Genomic DNA, 15,122 nt, shown 5'->3' on the forward strand with positions numbered 1-15,122 from the left:
CCCCCCCCCCCCCAAAAGGGTGTAACCAACGATGAGTGGGCCGCTTGTAAAAGAGGGTTACTGGCCATTAACCATGCTGTGTCAAAGATGTCACACCGTGGTATTCATATGCCTCAATGAGGGTCACAGACAGAGCAGGTATCTGCTTGCTGTCTGCCTCAGGAAGGGTCTTGTCAGCTCTTGCCATGTAAGAGAGGAAGCCGACAGATGTGCATTCTGCATTCCCATTGGTACCCGGGAAACAGCTGGCTATTAACGACTCTTTCTTCCTCTCTTCTCACTCAGCATCTTTTAGGAGTTAAAATACAAATTCTGTTCTACAGTAATTTTTGACCTGGGGGACGTGTCTTTTGGGCTTGGGAGAGAGACAGCAGGAGGGGCAGAGTGCTGTCCCAGAGGAAGCATCCAGATGTGACCTCTGAAAGTCAATTCCAGGCCACGGGGGACTTCTCACAGGGCCTCCCAAGGCTTCCTCTAGTTTGCCTCCACCGTGGCCTGGTGGACACATGGAATTGCCTTGGGTGGTTAATGAGCACAACAACTTTAGGGCCCAGCCAAGCCCTGCACTGCTTTGGATACAGCAGGAGACACCTCTCAAGGGTTTTTCTTTTTCACTTGCAGATTGTAATGTATGTGTGTCCCGCATGTTTCCTGGTCTCGCCTGTTAGCTCTGGTGGGCAGGAAGGAGGGCGTCTTGGGCCTGAGCTGGAAAAGCCATACAGGGGCACGCTGGAGTACTGTGAGAGTGTGCGTGTGCTTGTGTGCACGTGTGTAAGGGTGGAGCTGTTATTCCACCAGTCACCCAGCACACCCAGCCTCTGCCAGCTCCACCAGCATTTCTGACATCTTCATTCCATCATCTGAGCGCGGCTCCCTGCCAGACTAGTTCTGAGGTGCAGAAGTAGAGAGAGGCCTGAACCGGAAGGGAAGTTTACTCAACCCAGGCGGGCCGTCCCCGGTGTGTTGCGGGGTGGGGCAGGGCCGGGAGGATGGAGGCGGTCCTTCCAGTTAGGCAGGGTGCTGGCTAATTATCTGCGGATGAGGGGAGAAAACAGAGAAAAGCAATTATGAAGAGCATCACTTAGGGCCTTCGAGCTGGCTCAGCTGGGTCGTGACCACCCGAGTTTGATCCTCAGAACCCACATGTAGGTGGAAGGAAAGAGCTGACTCCACAAAACCGATCTGTGATCTGGACGTGGTGTGCGCACAGGTGTACCTACCAAGACAGTTTTTTCAAATGATGTTGAGATGATGGAACATACTCTAGGAAGCTACTATAAAAAGAATTTTTTTTTCCTTAATATTTTGAGCTCTGCCCTCCCTTCTTATTTTTCTTTTCTTTTTTTCTTTCCTTTTTTTTTTTTTTTTTTTTTTTTAAAATACAGAGTCCACTATGTACTCTGGCTGGCCTGGCCTAGCTATGTAGGACAAGCTGGCTTTGAACTCATGGAGACCTCTGACTCCAAAGTGTTGGGCTTGTTTTCATCTTGAGTGTAGATTTCCTGTGGCTCAGGCCTTTCTTTAAAAAAAAAAAAAAAAGTGTGTGTGTGTGTTTGTGTGTCTGCGCTCGAGCCCAAGTGTCCAAACACAGAAGGGAACATTTACAGCTGTTAGAGGGAAAGGACAACTTTATGGGGTGAGCTCTCCCCTACCTTAGGCTCTGGGGGTTGAACTGAGGTAGTCAAGCTTCCTGGGCTTTACTGGCTGAGTCACCTAGCCACTCCTAAATGTCTGCCATTTAAACCACTTAGTTTGGGGGCTGGAAAGATGGCTCGATGGTTAAGGGCGCTTGCTGTTCCTGCCAAACCCTGAGTTTGTACGCAGTGGTGGCTGCAGTTCCAGAGGATCTGCTGCCCTCTTCTGGTGTCTGCAGGCGCTACATGCACGAGATCCATTTACATGACAAACTTGCAGGCAAAACACTCACGTACGTAAAATAATAAATAAAAAAATGCTAAATTACCTGCATATGTGTGCCTGTGTGTTCACACTGTTCTTTGTAACTGTATGGTGGTTTCAAAATTATTTATGCAGCACAATGGTGGCACACACCCTTAATCCCTGCACTAAGGAGGCAGAGGCAGGTGGATCACTGTGAGTTCAAGGCCAGCCTGGTCTACAGCCCAAGTTCCATGATACTGTGGATACACAGACAAAGCCTGTCTTGAAAAATGAAACACAAAACACTTACTTATTTATTTACTATTTTTGAAACAGGGTTTCATATGCCCCAGCCTGGCCTCAAAGTCGATATTGGCAGAAGATGGCTTTGAACTTCTGATTCTCCTTGTTTCACCTCTTGAGTGCCTGGATTACATGTGTGGACCATGGTGCCCATATTTTTTATTCCTGCTAAAATCTGCTCTTTACACTCTTCGTAAGATGAGCCGGGTGGTGTACGCCTTTGGTCCCAGCACTCAGGAGGCAACTCTGTGAGTTCAAGGCCAACCTGGTCTACAGAGTAAGTTTCAGGACAGCCAGGGCTACACAGAGAAACCCTGTGTTGAAGAAAAAAAAAATGGAAGCAAGAAAAAAAAAAAAAAAAGAAAAGGAAAATTCTTAAGTTGAGGGCTCTGTGGCAGCTCAGCTTTTGCGATCACCCTCTGTCAGGCGGACCTGACTCCCTGCTTATCTTTAGTATGCAAACAGATAACTGCAAGCAGCATTTAAACAGATGACCCATTTTTCCTGTGTTGATGTTCAGCAAGACAACAATGAAAAGTCCTCAAGACAACACCACTAACTCCCATCCTCCCCAACTCAAACGAACACCAGACAGTCCTATGCCTCCACTGTGAAGGTGTTAAGTTTTGGGGACTCTGTGGGTGAATGGGCTGGTAGTCAGAACCTTTCGGGGACCCATCAGAGCAGCATGTTTCAGTGGCCATAAAATTGTTCACACCCTGAAATCCAGTGATGGCTCTCATGGGAATAAGCCCTGAGGAAAGAATTAAACAAAGCGAAAGAGTGTGTACATATATACAGGTGAAAGGCAGTCATTGTAGGCTGATTCGTAAAAGGAACAAGCTGGAAGGAGACCAAGCTCCCCACAATAAGCAGATTGTTAGGCCGGAGCATGTAGACAGACGGGCTTTGCCTAGTTATTGAATAATAATTATGGAGAACATGTAGAAACATGAAAATGTTTATGATTTGGGGGTATACACTTATTAAGCAAGAGGAGAATGAAAGCCCAGTACTGCGTGCCTGCTGCTAACTCCAGCACTCAAATGTGTGTGTGTGTGTGTGTGTGTTCTTTTCTGGAGAATCAATGATCAGTAAATTTTCTGGAGACATTCTGTGCAAGGTTATGTGGGTTGTTCTGCTCTGTAATCAGCACAGGTCTCAGAAGTTTCTGGAAATGGAGCCCCACATCAGCCCAAAGGACTATGACTCTTAGAAGAACACTTGAGAATTTAGGCTTACTTCTACTCCCCGCCCCAAGTTCTCTGTGCGTATCCAGCAGCAGTGTAATGAGGCCAAGTAATAGACTCCTCCAGATGAACGCTGAAGAAGTTCAGGAAGAATACGTTGATCTAATAGTTGGCCAGGGGCTGGAGACATGGCTCAGTGGTTATAAGCACTGGCTGCTTTTCCAAACGACCAGGGTTTGATTCCCAGCATATACATGGCAGCTCACAACTGGCCGGAACTCTAGTTCTAGGGGATTGTATGTCCTCTTCTGGTCCCCATGGTTTGCATATATGCATGTGGGCAAAACACCCACACACATAAACAAATCTAAAAAAAAAAAATTTATAGGACAGGAAAAAGCCCTAGGAAGCTGAGGTAGGATGTTCTATAGAGGAAAAAATAGCTGGGCAGTGGTGGCGCAGGCTTTAATCCCAGCATTTAGGAGGCAGAGGCAGGCTCCGAGAAAACAACCTGGTCTACAGAGACAGTTCCAGAACTATGCAAAGAAATCCTGTCTGGAATCCGAATCCCCCGTCTCTTCCTCCTACCCCCGGAAGAAGGAAAAAGCAGAAAAGAAAATTTACACCACGGATGATTGAAGATACTATTTAGCTTAGGGTTTCTGCTCAGGTCCCACATACCTCCTTTCCTTCCTATATGAGAATCCCTTCCCTATACCTGGGTTTCCTGAGATGGTCCTCTGGGGGGGGGGGGGACGGTGCTAGCCTCCTCCATCTTCTCTGTGTGCCCGTCCTTGAATAAACCTGAGTTCCTACTTACTGTCTCTCGCCTCCTGAGTATCCAGTGAGCAGATTCATGTGCTTTGGGTAACAACAATATTGGACTCTATACGTATCTGTGCATTGTCATTTCTCCATATCCACAGTGTTAACAGTAACTAAGGGAATAACATAGGGCTTTGGGCTCCAGAGCAGAGCAGCACGGCAGCGTGAGCTTTCATCACGCTGCTCGAAACTGCTTGAGACTTGAAAACACGATTCTTCGTCAGTTTCTACACGTTTCATTTCATACTTTCGGACTGCAGTTTAACAGAGGTAACTGAAACCTTAGAAGGTAAAACCTTGGGTGGAAGGGAGCTGTGTTTCACCCTTGACGGATACATGGCACACAGCCAGAAAAACGAGTACGTTTCAGACAGGAGGCTTTAAATTCAGGTTTTTGAAATACCATCTTTGGGAGAAACAAAGGAGGTGACGGAAGAAGAGCCCGGAAAAGCGGGTGAGTAAGGGTAAAGTTTGTTTTGCAGATTTAAGTCAGTACTCTGTTGACAGGAGTCTGAAGTTTAGCTACCCCTCCCCTTCCTGGTGCAGAAAGGAGGCACTCCTGTAAATGGAAATCTCCCCGATGTGACTTCCCTTGCAAAGGGGCGAGAGTAGCTTCTGCCCTGTTTTTCAGAGCAGTTCTCAAAGCTGGGCGTGTGGCTCTGTGGTGGGAGCACTTAGCAGGCATAATGCTCTGGGCTAACCAGGACCAATTAGATTTATAACTAGATGTTTGCTCCTCTGTCCAGGGAAGGAAGGAAAAAGCCTCTAATTGGTTTTTGTTGGGAACTCATGAATGGTGGCAGCTTTCAATCTACAGAACAGAACAACAGCTCCGGTGGGACAGGGGCAAACTGGATTTTGTGAGAGAGGGACAAGGAAATAGACCAATATGGGGTGGTGACCCAAGAGGCTGGACTCCCTTCTTTGTGAGAAAAAATGGCTGTGTTTGGGGCTCTATCCGCTTCCTTAATCTTTCGGTCTGATTAAGCAGATTTATTGTGTTTCGGTTTGGTCCGATCTGTTTTTAGGACTCAGTCCAAAGCAATGGTCTCCCATCATTTCACTTTACTACGTCTTTAAAAAACACATTTATGCATTTGTTTTCTGTGTATGTGTGCCTGGGTGTGTGTATATGCTGTATGCAGGAGCCCCTGGAGGTCAGAAGAGGCCATTAGATACCTGGACCTGGATTTACAGGTGGTTGTGAGCCACCGTGTGGGTGCTGGAAACGGAACCTCAATTTTTGTTTGTTTTTGGGACAAACGAACGTAGGTTGCCTTGGTTGTCCTGATTCACTATATGGACCAGGGTGGTCTTGAACTAGAGATGTGCCTGGCTTTGCCTCCGGAGGGCTGGGACTAAAGGGGAGGGACGCCACACCCACTTCCTGATGAGAGAAGTGCTTGTGTGCCTAGAAGGAGGGGAGAGATTTGTGGGTGACATCTTTGGCTTCTACTCCCACATCTACATTAGGTGAAACCTAACTGCAAGAGGAGTGGGGGCGGGACTAGTTGTGACTAGCAGGCTTCGAGCAAAAAGGACATATTTCATTTCCAGAGGGAAGTGACAAGAGGGCAGCGCTATCAGGCCGATCTCCAAGGCTTACAGTTCCACCCCTTCGACGGTCCCAAAGACCTCGGAGTGAGATTGCCGGGCTGAGAGGGCTGCCCTGCAGAATCCGGCAGGCCTGCAGTGACTTGGCCTTAATAAGCCCTGCTGTATTAGGCCATTGGGGTTTTGAGTTTGTCTAGGCAGCACTGTTTTACGAGCCCATCCCTATCCCAGCCGGTGGCTTACCTTCTTGCCTGGCCCCTGGCTCAGTGCAGGACGCTCCTCTGACTTCCGGCGCCCGGGCTCTGATGCTGCTCTGACTTCCGGCTTCCTCTCTGAGCTTGTCCGTTCGTGCTGCTGCTTCTGTCTTCTCTGGGTCAGCTTTGCGGTGTCGGTGCACAGTACAGCTTTCGCCTTAAGTGTTTTCCTTGAGCCAAATATGAATCACCGTGGTCTAGGAACATGGATTCAGGTTGCCCTGAAGAACGTGTTCTAACATGGAAGTAGCTTCATGAAGTTTTTATAGTTCATGAAATTTTTATAGTCGCGAAACAAAAGAAAGTCATAAATCAAACCACTTTCCAAACACGTTGATGAGAACCCCAGGCAGGCATGATACAGCACAGCAGGAGACTGATACAGGTGTTAAATGATAGCTAGTTCTTAGTAGGTCCCTTTGCTAAATTCATATTTTCTAAAGCTCGTTTTCTGTTGTCGTTGTTTATTTGTTTTTGTTCTTGGTCTGATAGTTGAGATGTTAAGTTAGATACAGATGTGGCTCTATTTAAAGGGACTAAAGATAGTGCAGAATAATTTGGCTCTGAATCTGCAACAGTCCAGCTCGCCATAAACAGGAAGTTCTGATACACCAACCAACCTTGAAGAATCTTAAGTTAGGTATGGTTTTTATCTGGAAACTTAACAGATAAACTTAACAGATAAACAGATAAACAGATAAACTGGCCCCGGAAACGTACGGCCTTGATGGCTGGTGCACTTACTGGGTTGGTTTTGGACTCCAGTAGGACCTGATCTAGAGAACAGAGAAAGTTTGTAACCAGGTAATTTGTTTTTTTGTGCCTAAGCAGGTAAAACTTCTTCTTCCTCCTCTTCCGCCTCCTTTTCATTATTATTGATTTTTTTTTTTTTTCAAGACAGGGGCTCACTATGTAGACCAAGCTGGTCTTGAACTCGAAAAGATCCTCCTGCTTCTATTTCCTAAGTGCTGGGATTAAAGGCATGCACTCGACTTTGTCGAAGGGTTTTAATGTGAAGAGTGATTTTGAAAAAAAAAAAAAATGAAAGGGGTATTTGAAAAATTCTGTGCCAAGAATGGACACAGAAAGCAGTTTGCTGATGAAAGCATAGTATTTGGCAAACATATAGCAAACTGTGGGGTGAGGATGAAGAAAGAGGGATCAGCCAGGGAGACAATCGTGTGATTCTTTATGCTGAAGGTGCTAGTGACTGGACTTGTGTAATCTTTTAAACTAAACTTTCACTGCATCATCACTTATTAACCTATATAATCCTGTAAGATAAACATTGTTCTTTCTTTACAGCTTGAAAATCAAGTCCAAGGGTGGCAAAGCAGGCTCTTTGGTTTGTTCATGTGTTCATTCACACACACTTTTTTTTTGCGTTCATTCATACCAGAGACTCTTAAGTCCTGCTAGACTGGTGCTTTCAACCCTTTGTACCTTGGAGCGTGTGTAAAAGGCTCATTTTTTTCCTTCTATTTCTGGGAGTGGTGTTCCTTGGTGTAGCCAATAAAACACCACCCTCTAGGGTGGGTGTGGCGCTTGAAGACTTTTGCCAAGAATGGACACAGAAAATACATAAAAGATCCACTCAAATAATACTCAAATACTGTTTCTTCCCCCCTTCTGGTGTTGAATTGAGGGCTTGAATATGCCAGGCGGGTGTTCTACTACTGAGATGAAGCCCAGTCTCTCAAATGAGATTTTTACCTGCCGTAAACATTAAATGGTTATGGGAACACTTGTGGATTATGTATCGCTGTAGCCAGGAAAACTTGAGCCACGGGAGACACAGCGTGGAACTCTTGCCAGCAGCTGAGAAGTATCTTATCATTTTGAGACCGTCACTCAGTAAAGCCAGATCGTTGGTCTTGCCACAGGAAAGAATTTCAGGATGAGTCAATGCGATGCAGAATTGGGGTTTACTTATTTATGAAATACTTGGTTTTTTTTGTTTTTGTTTTTTAAATTTGTAGATGTGTGTGTTTATGTGAGCGTGTACATTGGTGCTCTTAGAGGCCAGTGGATTGGGGCTGGAGTCACAGGAAACTGTGAGCTTCCTGAAGTGGGTGCTGGGAACTGAACTCCAGTCCTCTGCGCAACTCCAAAGAATTCAGTGATAAGTAGCGTTTGTGCCGTGCTTTGGAGCTTACAAAGTGTTACTCAAATTGTCCGTTTTGAGCCTCAGCATAGCCCTGTGAGGTGTGTTACGAACCAGCATTTTATAGTGCAGGACACAGAGCTTCCCGAGGACAGGCAGAGGTGTGTTCTCCTAACCACGCCCCCCGTGACCGGCTCAGCTTCTGTGTTAGAGTGATGCTTTTGTTTGCCCTCTAAAGGTCTTCTTTGTATACTGAAATGCTGATTTCTAAGCATCACCTGTTTCAATGTTTTGTAAACATTGTTCTCCATCACTTTCTTAATGGCTGAATAAAGAGCTGATCGGCTTACAGCAAAGACAGGCGAGAATCGGTTAGGGTTTCCGGAGAGACGGGAACTCAGGGAAAGAAAGAGGTGCTAAAAGACTCACCTACGAGACACGGAGGAAGTCGGACGTATGAAACTGAAGAGAGGTAAAAAACCACGTGGCAGAACATAGATTAAACACAGATTAATGTAAACGGGTTAACAGGGTGTAAGAGCTCCTTGGGAACAACCGTAAGCGAAGGCCTTAGTTTACAGAGCTGGGGGCGGTCATAGAGAGTCCAGATGGTTTACACTTCTTGGCCTCATTCCTGAGTCTATGCTTGCTTGCATTCCTGCTCAGAGGCCCCCTGGGTTTTCCTTCACTTACTCCCTCAGGAGCGGGTGTTTCGATTCAGTCCTTTAGTTCTCAGTAAGGGCCCTTCCTCAAGGGTTAATAAGCTGCACTGTGCTCTGTGGACAGAACAGATTTTAAGAATCCTCAGCTGAGAAAACTCTCTTTCAACTTAGTGTAAAAATGGGAAATGAATCTATCATTGCACTAAGGTTTTCTTCAGGAAGAGTGCCGAACATTCCTGGGGTGACTAAGGGCACCTGCCTGCGCTGAGAGTCCTGGCATATTCCTGGAGGTGAGCCTGGCGGTTTCCTTCGGGTCTTTCATCAAACCACTCTTCTCTGTCTGCCCTTAGAGAACAGTGATCCCTGGCAGGTTGGGTCACCATTCAGACCTCATACATTTACCCAGAAGCAAACATGAATGTTTGTCTTCCCAAGCAACCAGGCAGCAAGCGAAATATGCAGAAATGGGAGGTGAACAAATTCTCATGGCAGTTTTTGTTTCGGAGTAAAGAAATGGGCTTTATTTCCTCAATTGTCAGGGCATATTTAATAGTTTAGAAAAAATAGGATTCCCCAGTTTTTTTCTTGTCACAGATAACAAAGCAACCAACCATAGTGAGGAGGCATTGATATTGATACTTAAACATATTAGTAATAAATGCGCCTGATTGGAAACATGCATGATATAATTTTTTTTTTTTTTTTACTTATTACACAGTCCTTATTCCTTTAGGTTTTAGAAATATTTTATATGACAGAAACAAAAGCAGAATTTTGGCTCCTGTTAAAGTTGTTTTGTTGTTGTTTTTTCCCTCGGCTTTTAGGAGCTTCATTTTTCTTCCACCTTTTCCCCCTTTGCTCAGGTGTCTACAGAGGAACTCAGGATCACCAGTGGCTCCAAACCACTCAGTGGCCTGCGCTGTGGGAGCTGCTCAGTGGCGGGTTGGGCACTCTGGTCTTCAGTAGGGAACTGCTGGATGGGCACAGAGGGCACCTGCACACCCTCAGACCAGTTTGCCACCTCAGGCTGAGCAGCAGTGAACTCAGGAGCTGGCACAGGCCATGCGCCCTGGAATTCCTCCTTGCTCACGGCCTTCTCAGCAGCAGCCTGCTCCTCCTCCTTCTCAAGCTCCTCTGGGTCTCTGTAGAAGTGAAGATCAGGTATAACCTTCCAAGGACGGGAGATAGTGTCATGCATGTGCAGAACTTCCCAGGCCAGCGTCCACCACATCGGATCCACAGATTGAGCTCCCTTGTTGCACGGGATGGCAATGTCCACATAGCACAGAGGAGAATCTGTTTTGCACAGAGCAATGGCGGGCAGGTTGACAGAAGAGGCCACTGTGAGGGGCTGGTGGTCAGCTCTGGGATCAGTCACCACTAGAAGCCGTGGCTCCCAGAAGGCTGCTTGGATCTGGTGAGTGAAGGTCTCAGGTGTGAAGCGGCCAGCAATTGGAGTGGCTCCAGTGGCAGTGGCAAACTTCAGCACAGCTCGCTGGCCAGTGTTCCTGGAGGAGATGGCGCTGACATCAGCAGGGTTCTCAATGGCCACAATAGCCTGAGCTGCGAGGAACAGCTTCTCCCAGGTCCTTTTCAGGTTTATGATGCAGACACCATCTCTCTTCCTTTTGTAGATGTATTGCTCTATCTGAAAGTCAAGGTTGGTGCCATCTAAGTGGGTTCCTTCAGCAAGGAATTTGAAGACATTCTCCTCCTTCATCTGCAGGACATCAAGGGCTCCGGACATTGTGTAAGTTTCCCTTTAAGTTAAGGCAGGAATCAAGAACAGTGCCGTATGGACCGTCCCTGGGCAGTGCAGGAAGCCTATTAAAGTTTTTATTACTGGAGAATGATCTAGAAATGCGGATGACAGTACTACAGTAGCTTACAGTCACGAGAGTTCATTGATCTTACAAACTTAGAAGACCAGCTGGTGATACCCCGAGATAAGGCGTCGTGGCACGTGTCGCCCTGGTTCTGTCCGTGTTCTTGTCAACATGTCCCGTGCTGGAGTCACCTTGGAAAAGAAACCCCAACTGAGCAAAGGTTGGCCTTTAGGCAACTCTACCAGCCATTTTCTTGATTAATGGTTGATGTGGGAGGGCTCAGCTCTCCAGGAATGGTCCTACCCCTGTTCAGGGCTGTATAAGAAAGCAGGCTGAGCAAGCCCTGGGGAGCAAGCCAGCAAGCAGTGCCCTCTAACGGCTTCTGCCTTAGTTTCTGCCTCCAGTTTTCTGCCCTGATTCCTTTTGTGGGGGACAACTGTAGTCTCCAAACTGCTTTTGTTCATGGTGTTTTATCCTGCAGTCCCCCAAAGGAGAACCGTATTCCATTACTGGGGTGGTTTGAATGAGAAATGTCCCCCACAAGCTCAGGTGTTTGAACACTTGGTCTCTAGTAGGTGGCCTTGTGTGGGGGAATGTTATAGAAGCTTCCGAGTCTGACCTTGTTGGCAGAAGTGTGTCAGCTGGGCTGGGCTTTGAGAGCCTTGCCTTGCTTCCTGCCCTGTGTTTGAAGGTGAAGAGGTGATCTCTCAGCTTCCTGTTCCAGGCCCCTGCTGCTATGCTTTCCTCACCTTTGTGGACTCTACCTCTGGGTCCCTGAGCCAAAACGATACCACAGCAACAGAAAAGGAACTGATGAAATTATGAACTCTTTGAAACTCTGCTGGACATGTTTCGACCATGCATGGTATGTCCGTCCTGACGATACAGAGGATGATAGACAAGTGGGATGTCCTTGGAAGTGACATCTTTCTTGCTTCATCTGGGCCTAGCTCGGAGTGTTAAGGTGCCAGAGAATTCGATGGCCAGCAAAACCATTTTGGCTTTCAGGTCCTTTATTTGGAAAGGAGTTTTGTTTTGGGAGCCGTGAGAGAAAGCAAGCAGAGCTCCTATCCAGCAGAAGCATTTAGTGAGGTGAAGAGAAACAGCAAACCAGCTTCCTAAGTGTCCCTGGTTGGGACACTTCCAGGGAAGATGGGACTTGCAAGCCGACAAAGGCATTCCTGGGGTCCCTGCCCTACAACAGCTCTTCCCTTAGGGAAAGGACTTGGATGGTAGGGTAGGTTCCAGCTGATATGCGTCCTTTCTGTGCTTTCTGTTTAAGTGTGTGTACAGCTCCTACGCTTAGCCTTTCTGTTTAAGTGTGTACAGCTCCTACGCTTAGCCGTTGGGATATACTTACTTCTGGTTAAACAAATGCTTTGCCTGCATGTATGTACAGCCTCACACTGATGGAACAGACAGCAGCAGATTGGAAGCCATCTCGAACTTGACAACACGAGCAAACATTCTCACTGCTGAGAACGCTCAGTCTTTCTTTATGGACAACCTTGTTAGCCTTGCTAAGGCAAGGCCTCAAAAAATTGGCTTAAGACTCAGAGTTGTTCCTCTCCACGGAAATCTTTAGTAAAAGGCGAAAGATTTATACGATCTGAAGAGAAACCAGAGTATACTTCCACGCTGCTAGACGGCAGTTCTCGGCCGTCTGCACCTTCTTGTTCACCAATGGTAACTATTCGCCTCTAAAGATGGTGACTACTTTACTCAGCTCAGATAAATCTTTGAAATCACCATCACGGTATGGAGTATTATGAATTAAAAACAACCATAAAAAGCACGTTAACCTTTTAAATTATGTAACTATCTGTGTGCAGTGCATTGTGGGTATGCAAATATCGTCGCGTGGCTCCGGAAGTGCCTTGAATTTATCCCAGTTGGCGCTAGGCGCTGGGCGGCCACCAGGGGTCAGAGCGAAAGCCAGATTTACAAGCGTTCAGACTGGTCCAATTTCAAGGTGTGATTTCGGCCTTCTGTGTGCGCTTTTAATTCCAGCATTGGCAGGCCCATTGTAGAGCACACTTCTAGCCTGCCTGAGGGAGTGGGTTCTATTCTCAGCATGCGCCTGAACGAGAGAGAGAGAGAGAGAGAGAGAGACAGAGACAGAGACAGAGAGAGATAGAGAAAGACAGAGACAGAGAGAGAGACAGAGAGAGAGACAGAGAGAGATAGATAAAGACAGAGAGACAGAGAGAGACAGAGACAGAGAGAGAGCCAGAGACAGAGAGAGAGATAGAGAAAGACAGAGAGAGAGAGAAAGACAGAGATAGAGAGACAGAGACAGAGAGAGAGATATAGAGAGAGAAAGACAGAGAGACAGAGAAAGACAGAGAGACAGAGAGACAGAGAGAGAGAGAAAGACAGAGAGACAGAGAGACAGAGACAGAGAGAGAGAAAGAGAGAGAGACAGAGACAGAGAGAGAGAGACAGAGAGAGAGAGAGAGAGAGACAGAGAGAGAGAGAGACAGGGAGAGGGGGAGAGAGAGAGAGAGAGATATCGAGGCCAGCTTGTCCTCACAGCAAGTTCCAAAACAACCAGAGTTCCACCACAGAGAAACCCTGTCTCAAAAAACAAAACAAAACTTTTTTTTTTTTTTATTGATTATTTAGGAATTTCACATCAGGCACCCTGATTAAGGTCATTTCCCAGTCCTCCCATGTCTGCATGTCTGCTTTCTGTCCCTTGAGGACCGCCCCCCCCACCCCTGCCAAAGGAAAAAGAAGAAAGATAAACAAACAAACAAACAAACAAAAAAAACAAGCCCATTTTGTGTTGTCCATATACTCACTGGAGCACGGTCAGACTCCCAGCAGCCTGTCCCCTAAAGGAGAGCTGAGTGCCCAGTCCACCCGCCAGAAGCCATCAATTATGGAGAGCCATGCTTTAGCATCCTTATCACAAAAGTTTAAGAGTTCTCTTTTTAGGCTGTTGTTGTTGTTGTTATTATTATTATTATTATTATTATTATTATTATTATTATTATTATTATTTTGAAGTGGGGTTGGGCTGGAGGTAGGGATTGTCACAGAGGCCTTCTACGTTCAGCTTTCTTAATTGTGCGTCTGCATTCATCGGTACCACTTCCCGAGTAGCTTCCTTGCCCTTCATAGTGGCGGGAGCACAGACCCTGGGCTGCCGCGTGGTTTCCGGCAGCAGCGCGGGCCACCAGCATGCACGTGGTCTCCAGCAGCAGCACGTGCCGAGGATCTCCGCTTGGTGGCAGTGTGGCGCGTGGACAGCAACAAGCACAGGCCACGACCAGCCACGCCTCGGGGAGAACAGGCCGTGGAGGTCTTTAGAGGAGGTCCAAACCAGTAAACGGACCATTCTTCAACTCGAGAGCAATCATGCCGCTGGGCAGCTTGTCCAGGGCTGTGTTCACGCAGGCTCCAGGCTGCTGCGTTCCAACCTGCTGACCGGAGCCTTCTCTCCCCTTGGGCGCTTCTGTTGCGTCTCTAGTTCTGCTGGGTACACACGCACCTCTCTGCTCCTCCATCTTTCCTGCTTCTTCATCATATATTCATTCATCGTACTGGCGTTGGAAGCTGCGTCGTGTCGCACAGTATACCCTTTTGCCCAAACAGCTTTACATGCCAATGTCCATTACGACGAGCCGCTGGTCTGGTTCGAGGCCCCTGGTTCGAGGCCCCTGGCTTCTGTTTTCTGCCACATCATCAGTACTGACTCTCACCGAGTTGCTCAGAGTCAGGGAGATCCTGCAGCTCTGGTTCTGCAGGACCAGCCCCCTTTTAGGCCCCAGGAGCTCATTGATGGAGTAGATGATAGGATGGACCAAATGAAAGCCTCAAATCTGGGCCTGGGCAGTGGCAGAGTTGGTTAACCCAGGCCTTTTTCTGGGCAGGTGAGGGGATGGGCCAGCCTTGATGCCACTGGCTGGGCCCTCAAATCTTGTTTTTAAGGATTATTGAATAACACGGAGAAGTGCTCCACAACTTTTCGAAAGTAGATAAGCAACCCAGGACCTCCATGCTTACTCATTTCCAGTGCCGCTGTCACCAACTGCACCTCACGGCTATTACGGTTGGAGAAGAGCCAAGGTCGTTTGTTTGTTTATAAGGCTGATCCGGAAATCGCTAAACCCAAGAGGGTACGGAACTCACGCTGGTCCCCCTCGCCCCATTGCTGGGGTGACAAGTGTGAGACTCTATTTGAACTTCAACTGAGGCTGACCTTGAACTCCTGATAGGCTGTCTTCTCTTTTCTAGTGCTGAGATTAAAGCCACCGTGCTCAGTATCACTGATTTTTTTTTTTTTTTTAAGTTCTGCAGTAAGTATTCAGGGAAGACTAGGAAATAAACATTTAAAGAGGGTTTATATGATAAACAATTAATGTGCATATGTAAATGTGGTATCAATTATTGATTGATTCTACATGAGAATGCGTTTAACACACCTGTAATCCTAGCACTCTAGGATGCTGAGGCAGGAGGGTTGATGTGAGTTCACTGTTATTCTGAGTTACACTGGAAGGGTGGCTTGAGCTAGA

The 15,122-nt window shown here is 47.1% G+C and overlaps 1 non-coding gene and 1 pseudogene across 1 annotated transcript; both read right to left on the minus strand.

Moving 5' to 3' along the window:
• Positions 1-4,280: 4,280 nt before the first annotated feature.
• On the minus strand, positions 4,281-10,520 carry LOC129681354 (40S ribosomal protein SA-like; annotated as a pseudogene).
• A 1,592-nt stretch (positions 10,521-12,112) lies between these two features.
• On the minus strand, positions 12,113-12,228 carry LOC129681399 (U5 spliceosomal RNA). Its single transcript, XR_008720839.1, has one exon. It is a non-coding gene; the product is annotated as a U5 spliceosomal RNA (small nuclear RNA).
• Between the last annotated feature and the right edge of the window lie 2,894 nt (positions 12,229-15,122).

This window comes from Psammomys obesus, unplaced genomic scaffold, assembly GCF_907164565.1.
Source record: "Psammomys obesus unplaced genomic scaffold, mPsaObe1.curated_primary_1811, whole genome shotgun sequence".
Taxonomy (NCBI): domain Eukaryota; kingdom Metazoa; phylum Chordata; class Mammalia; order Rodentia; family Muridae; genus Psammomys; species Psammomys obesus.